At 39.7% G+C, this 6,884-nt stretch overlaps 1 pseudogene; it reads right to left on the bottom strand.

Moving 5' to 3' along the window:
* Positions 1 to 3,895: 3,895 nt before the first annotated feature.
* LOC118025901 lies at positions 3,896 to 5,219 on the bottom strand (annotated as a pseudogene).
* Between the last annotated feature and the right edge of the window lie 1,665 nt (positions 5,220 to 6,884).

Genomic DNA, 6,884 nt, shown 5'->3' with positions numbered 1-6,884 from the left:
CTTATATTTCCTATCTCTTTGCGGGATTTTCACTGTGTTCAGCCATTCTTCTCCTGAGTTCAGTGAACATCCTTATGACTATTACTTTGAGTTCTTATCAGATAAATTACTTATGTCTATTCCACTAAGGTTTTCCCCCCAGTGTTTTCTTCTTGTTCTTTTGTTTGGAACATGTTTCATATTCTTTATTTTACATGGCTCTCTGTGTTTGTTTCCATGTATTAGGTAGAAACAGCTATCTCTCCCAGTCTTGAAGGAGTGGGTTTGTGTAAAAAATGAACCTTATCTTTTGAGTTTGCCCTAGGTTTTGTTGTCTCTTGAACTAACATTCTAATTGTTTTAGACTCATTGGTCCCAGAAATGAAATCCACCTTGGCCACCAGAGCTAGACGCACAAGGAACATTACCTTGGTAGGCTGTGCTCACCTGCTAGATGGATCTGGCAGTGGCTGCAGAAGTGGCATGCGGTGGGGGGGCAGGTCACTCACCCACTGAGTCTGGTTGTGGCCATGGAAGTGGTATGGAAGGGTGGGTTATAGTTTCTTAAGGTAGGAATTTATAGACTTAAGAACTTTCTTCTTTACTAAAACATGTATTTAGTGGTATAAATTTCCCTCTCAGCACTGTTTTTAGTTGCATCTCATATACTGTACTACGTTGCACTGATATTTTCATTTAGTTCTAATTATTTTTTATTTCCTTTGGATTTCTAATTTGACCCATTGATTATTAAGTGTGTTACGTACTTCCCAAGTGTTTTGAGATTTTCCTGTTGTCTTTCTGTTGTTTTCTGGTTTGACTACATTCTTGTTAGGTAATACACTCTGTATGATTTCAGTTCTTTTATAGTGGATGAGTTATTTCTTACATTCCAGGAGATGGTCTCTATTCCTTATGCTTCAGTGCATCTGTTCATATTAATCTCCTCCTTGCCTTAATTTGATATTTGTGCATTTGCAAGATGGGTCTGTGATTTCCTACTTCTCCATCTCCATTTTATTTCTGTAACCACAGAGGAGCCAAAATTTCAAGAGGAATATCAAGTTTCTTCTGCTTATTTATTTGGGGGTATATCTGCTGCAGTGGATTTTAGGTCAAAGTAATAATTTCTTGGTTGTTTTTAAAATAGTTTTCTGTAGGTGGCAGGAGAGTGTCACAAAAAACAATTAACTGCTCTTCCTTTCCTTCACTCACTGTTTTTTTTTTAAAAAAATAAACTGGCGTATTTCTGCTGCCATGAATATTGGGATACTCCCTTGAAATATATCTTTAAAAATATCTTTGCCAGCTTGAGAAATGAAAAGGGTATTATTTTTTAAAGTGGTCTTTTAAAATTGTTAGGTTGAATTTTCTTTTGCATGTTATATTGGCTGAATCCCACCCCTGCCCTCACCCCAACTTATCTTTTCCTTTGTATTGCTCATTTTCTAGTTCGGGATTTTAAAAGATAACTTACTGCTTTTTTTCATTATTATAACAATAATATATCTCATTATAAAAATTAGAAATTTTACAGTAATCCAAAGGAGAGAACAATACTCACAGTCTACTACAATTAAATTTTGATATAAAGTGCCCAGTTCCTATGCTGGTATTTGGTGGATTTTTAGGGTTAAAATAATATATTTTATCTTGTTTTGTTTCCTAAATTTTATTATATCTTATTTTATTTTGAAGTTTTTATTTAATTTCCAGTTAGTTAATATACAGTGCCATATTAGTTTCAGGTGTAGAATTCAGGGATTCATCACATACATACACCATCCAGTGCTCATCACAACAAGGTCTCTCCTTAATACCCAACACACACTCAACCAAATTCCTCATATGAGTGAAATCATATGGTATTTATCATTCTCTGACTGACTTATTTCGCATAGCATAGTACTCTTTAGCTCCATCCACATCCTTGCAAATGGCAAGATTTCATTCTTTATTATTGCTGAGTAATATTCTATTGTATTTATATACCACTATGTTCTTTATCCACTCATCAGTCGATGGACATCTGGGCTCTTTCCACAATTTGGCTATTGTTGATAATGCTGCTATAAAAATCAGGGTACAGTGGTGCCTGGGTGGCTCAATTGGTTAAGCATCTGACTCCTGATTTCAGCTCAGGTCATGATCTCAGGGTTGTGAGATTGAGCCCCACATCAGGCTCTACACTGGGCATGAAGCCTGCTTAAGATTCTCTCTCTCCCTCTCCCTCTGCCCCCCCCATTAATCTCTTTCTTTCTCTCTTTTTTTTTAAAGATTTTATTTATTTATTTGAGACAGAGAGAATGAGAGACAGAGAGCATGAGAGGGAGGAGGGTCAGAGGGAGAAGCAGACTCGCTGCCGAGCAGGGAGCCCGATGCGGGACTCGATCCCGGGACTCCAGGATCATGACCTGAGCCGAAGGCAGTCGCTTAACCAACTGAGCCACCCAGGCACCCCCTCTTTCTTTCTCTTAAAAATAAAAAAAAAACAATAAAATCTTTAAAAAATCAGGGTACATTTATCCCTTCAATTAGTATTTTTGTATCCTTTGAGTAAATAGTAGTGCTATTGCTGGATCATAGTGTAGCTCAATTTTTAACTTTTTGAAGAGCTTCCATATTGTTTTCCAGAGTAGCTGCACCAGTTTGCCTTCCCACAAACAGTGTAGGAGTGTTTCACTTGCTTTGCATCCTTACCAACACCTGTTTCCCATGTTGCTAATTTTAGTCATTCTGACAGGTATGAGATGATATCTCATTGTAGTTTTGATTTGTATTTCCATGATGATGAGTGATTTTGAGCATCTTTTCATGTGTCCATCAGCCATCTGTATGTCTTCTTTGGAATAAAGTATATTCATGCTTTCTGCCCATTTTTTAACTGCATTATTTGTTTTCTGGGTGTTAAGTTTTAGCAGTTCTTTATAGATTTTGGATACTAGCCCTTTATCAGATATGTCATTTGCAAATATCTTCTCACATTCTGTAGGTTGCCTTTTAGTTTTCTTGTTTGTTTCCTTTGCTGTGCAAAAGCTTTTTATTTTGATGTAGTTCAAATAGTTTATTTTTACTTTTGTTTCCTTTAGCTCAGAGGACCTATCTAGAAAGAATTTGCTATAACCAATGTCAAAGACGTTACTGCCTGTACTCTCTGCTAGGATTATTGTGGTTTCAGGACTCATATTAAATTTTTAAATCCATTTTGAGTTTGTGTGTGTGTATGGTGTAAGAAAGTGGTCCAGTTTTATTCTTCTGCATGTTACTGTAGTTTTCACACCATTTGTTGAAGAGACTCTTTTTTCCCATTTGATATTCTTTCATGATTTGTTGAAGAAAAGTTGACCATATAGCTGTAGGTCCATTTCTGAGTTTTCTATTCTGTTCCATTGATCTATTTGTCTCTTTTTGCACTAGTACCATACTGTCTTGACCACTAAGCTTTGCAATATAGCTTGAAGTCTGGAATTGTGATGCCTCCACCTTTGCTTCTCTTTTTCAAGATTGCATTGGCTATTTGGGGTCTTTCTGGTTCCATACAAATTTTAGGATTTTTCTAGCTCTGTGAAAAATGCTGGCAGTGCTTTGATAGAGATCATTACATGCGTAGACTGCTTTGGGTAGTATAGACATTTTAACAATATTTTTTCTGCCAATTCATAAGCATAGAATGTTATTCCATTTCTTTTTGTTATGTTCAATTTCTTTCATAAGTGTTTTCTATTTTTCAGAGTACAGTTCTTTTACCTCTTTGGTTAGGTTTATTCCTAGGTATCTTATGGTTTTTGGTGCGATTGTAAATGGGATTGATTCCTTGATTTTTCTTTCTGCTGCTTCACTATTTGTATATAGAAATGCAACAGATTTCTGTACATTGATTTTTATCCTGCAATTTAACAGAATTCATGAATCAGTTCTAGCAATCTGCTTTGATGACACCCACAGCAACTGTCTGTCTCATGTCACAAACAGCAAAATGGCCCAGAGGAGGATAGTCAGAGATGCTCTCAACACACATAGGCTTGCCAGAAACCATATCAACAATGGCAGCATCACCAGATTTCAAGAACTTGGGACCATCTCCTAGCTTTTTTCCAGAATGATGATCTATCTTCTCCTTCAGCTCAGCAACCTTGCAAGCAATGTGAGCTGTGTGACCATCCAGCACAGGTGCATATCCAGCACTGATTTGGCCTGGATGGTCCAGGATAATCACCTGAGCTGTGAAGCCAGCTGCTTCCAAGGGTGGGTCATTTTTTCTGTCACCAGCCACATTGCCATGTTGAACATCTTTGACGGATACATTCTTGACATTGAAGCCCACATTGTCCCCAGGAAGAGCCTCACTCAAAGCCTCATGGTGCATTTCAACAAACTTTACTTCAGTTACAACATTGACTGGAACAAAGTTGACCACCGTGCCAGGTTTAAGAACACCAGTCTCCACTCAGCCCACAGGGACAGTACCAATACCACCAATTTCGTAGACGTCCTGGAAAGGCAGATGTAAGGGCTTGTCAGTTGGACGAGTTGGCAGCAGAATGCAAACCAGAGCTTCAAGCAGTGTGGTTCCACTGGCATTCCCATCCTTACGGGTGGCTTTCCATCCCTTGAACCAAGGCATGTTAGCCCTTGGCTCCAGCATGTTGTCACCATTCCAACGAGAAATTAGCACAAATGCTTGTCGGGGTTGTAGCCAGTTTTCTTAATGTAGGTGCTGACTTCCTTAACGATTTCCTCGTATCTCTCTGGCTGTAGGGTGGCTCAGTGGAATCCATTTTGTTAACATCAACAGTTAGTTGTTTTACGCCCAGTGTGTAAGCCAGAAGGGCATGCTCCAGGGTCTGCCCATTCTTGGAGATACTTGCTTCAAATTCACCAACACCAGCAGCAACAATCAAGACAGCACAGTCAGCCTGAGACATGCCTGTAATCATGTTTTTAATAAAGTCTCTGTGTCCTGGGATATCAATGATAGTCTCATAATACTTGCTGGTCTTGAATTTCCACAGGGAGATATCAATGGTGATACCACATTCATGTTCAGCTTTCAGTTTATCCAAAACCCAGGTATACTTGAAGGAGCCTTTTCCCGTCTCAGCAGCCTCCTTCTCAAAATCTTTGATAGTTCTTTTGTCGATCCCACCACACTGGTAGATCAGATGACCAGTAGTGGTAGACTTACCTGAATCTACATGTCCAATGATGACGATGTTGATGTGAGTCTTTTCCTTTCCCATTTTGGTTTAGGTTGAACGTGGTTTTCATGACACCTGTTCTGGCAGCAAACCTATTGCAAAAAAACATATTTTGCAAATTTAATTACAATATGTCATGGTATTGGCCTTCTTTTGTTGATTTTGTTGGGAATTCTCTGTGACTCCTGGATTTCAATGTCTATTTCCTTACCCAGATTAGGGAAGTTTTCAGCTATTGTTTCCTCAAATAAACCTTCTGCCCCCTTTAGTCTCTCTTCTTCTGGGATTCCTGTAATACAAATGTTACTATGTTTGATGGAGTCGCTGAGTTCCCTATGTTTATTGGCATGCTCTGTGACAATTTCTTTCTTTCGTTCAGCTTATTTTCCAGTATTTTATCTTCTATATCACTTATTTTCCCTCTGCTTCTTCCATCCTTGTGGTAGTTACATCCAATCTGTTTTGAATATCAGTTATTATATTTTTATTTTCTGATTGTTTTTTAACTCTTTTTTTCTCTGCAGTATGGGTCTCCCTGATGTCTTCTTTGCTCTTCTGTAGCCGAGCAAATATCCTTACAATTTTTGCTTAAAATTCTCCACCAGGCATGTTACTTTTATCTGTTTTGCTTAGATCTCTGGCTGTGACCTTTTCTTATTATTTCTTTTGGGATTAATTATTCCATCGTGGCATTTTGTTTAAGTCCTTGTCTTCTTTGTGTGTTAGAAAAGCCTCTTATCTTTCCTCGCTCCTGAGAGTAATGGCTTTATGAAGAAGAGCCATATAGTGTCCAGGGAGGGCCTGGTGCTTCAGGGTTTGTCTGTGGTATATGCTGCATGCATTTTCCTACTGTGTTTTGGTTGCTGTATCCTTCAGGCCAGTGGTCTCCAGAAGCCTTGCCTGCAGTGGGCAGTGTTTGGATCTTGGCCAGAGTGTGATGAGTTTTAACTAGATGTGCTCTCATCTGCTTGTTAAATGAGCACTGATGCTACTTCCACTAGAACTGAAGCCTTGTAGAAGTTTCTGGTGGTAGATATAGTGTGGGAAGGGTTTTCTGCTGGTCTTCTGGAGAAGGAGCCTGATGCAGTGGGACTGAGGCCCACTTGTCAGTGAATGGTAGTACCAGCAGAGCCCAGGGGGCAGGATTTTTTGTAAGCAGGTTAGGCAGCCAGTGTTAGCATTGTGTCTTTTTATGCTTATGCTGAGGGGTGGGGGAGGAAATGGTGCCAGCCAGCTTCTTTGTCCCCGGAAAGGTGTCGCCATGCTTTGCTGTTCTCAGGGAAGCACGCCCAGAAGAAAGAATATCTTCCTTTCATGTCCCAGAAAAGACAGGCAATATTTCAGATTGCTGTTTTTGTGCAGTCTTTCTCTGGGTTGCTTCCCTGCCTGTAGCAGTGCAGTTCACTTTGGGCTCTATCTTAGCCAAGCCTGCTGACTTTTAAAACTCCAAACTTCAGGGACATGCTTTGGCAGGGACCTGCACTGGCTGGTCATCTGGGGTAGGGTCTAGCTGCTCTGGAATGGATGAAGCTTTGACTAAGAAGAACAGTCACACTAGAGCACAAGGGCATGGGTTTTGGAGCAAAGCAGGCTAAATAGCCAGTGTATGGGTTAGCCACCCTTAGCAGATTTTCTGTATGCTCCATGTCAGGAGAGGGAAGGGAAATGGTGACCATTGGCTCCTTTGTCCCCAGAGAGGTGTCTCCG

The sequence above is a fragment of the Mirounga leonina genome, unplaced genomic scaffold (assembly GCF_011800145.1).
Source record: "Mirounga leonina isolate KUSES-001 unplaced genomic scaffold, KU_Mleo_1.0 Mir_204, whole genome shotgun sequence".
In the NCBI taxonomy this organism is placed as follows: domain Eukaryota; kingdom Metazoa; phylum Chordata; class Mammalia; order Carnivora; family Phocidae; genus Mirounga; species Mirounga leonina.
This window is presented reverse-complemented; position numbering and strand designations above follow the sequence as displayed.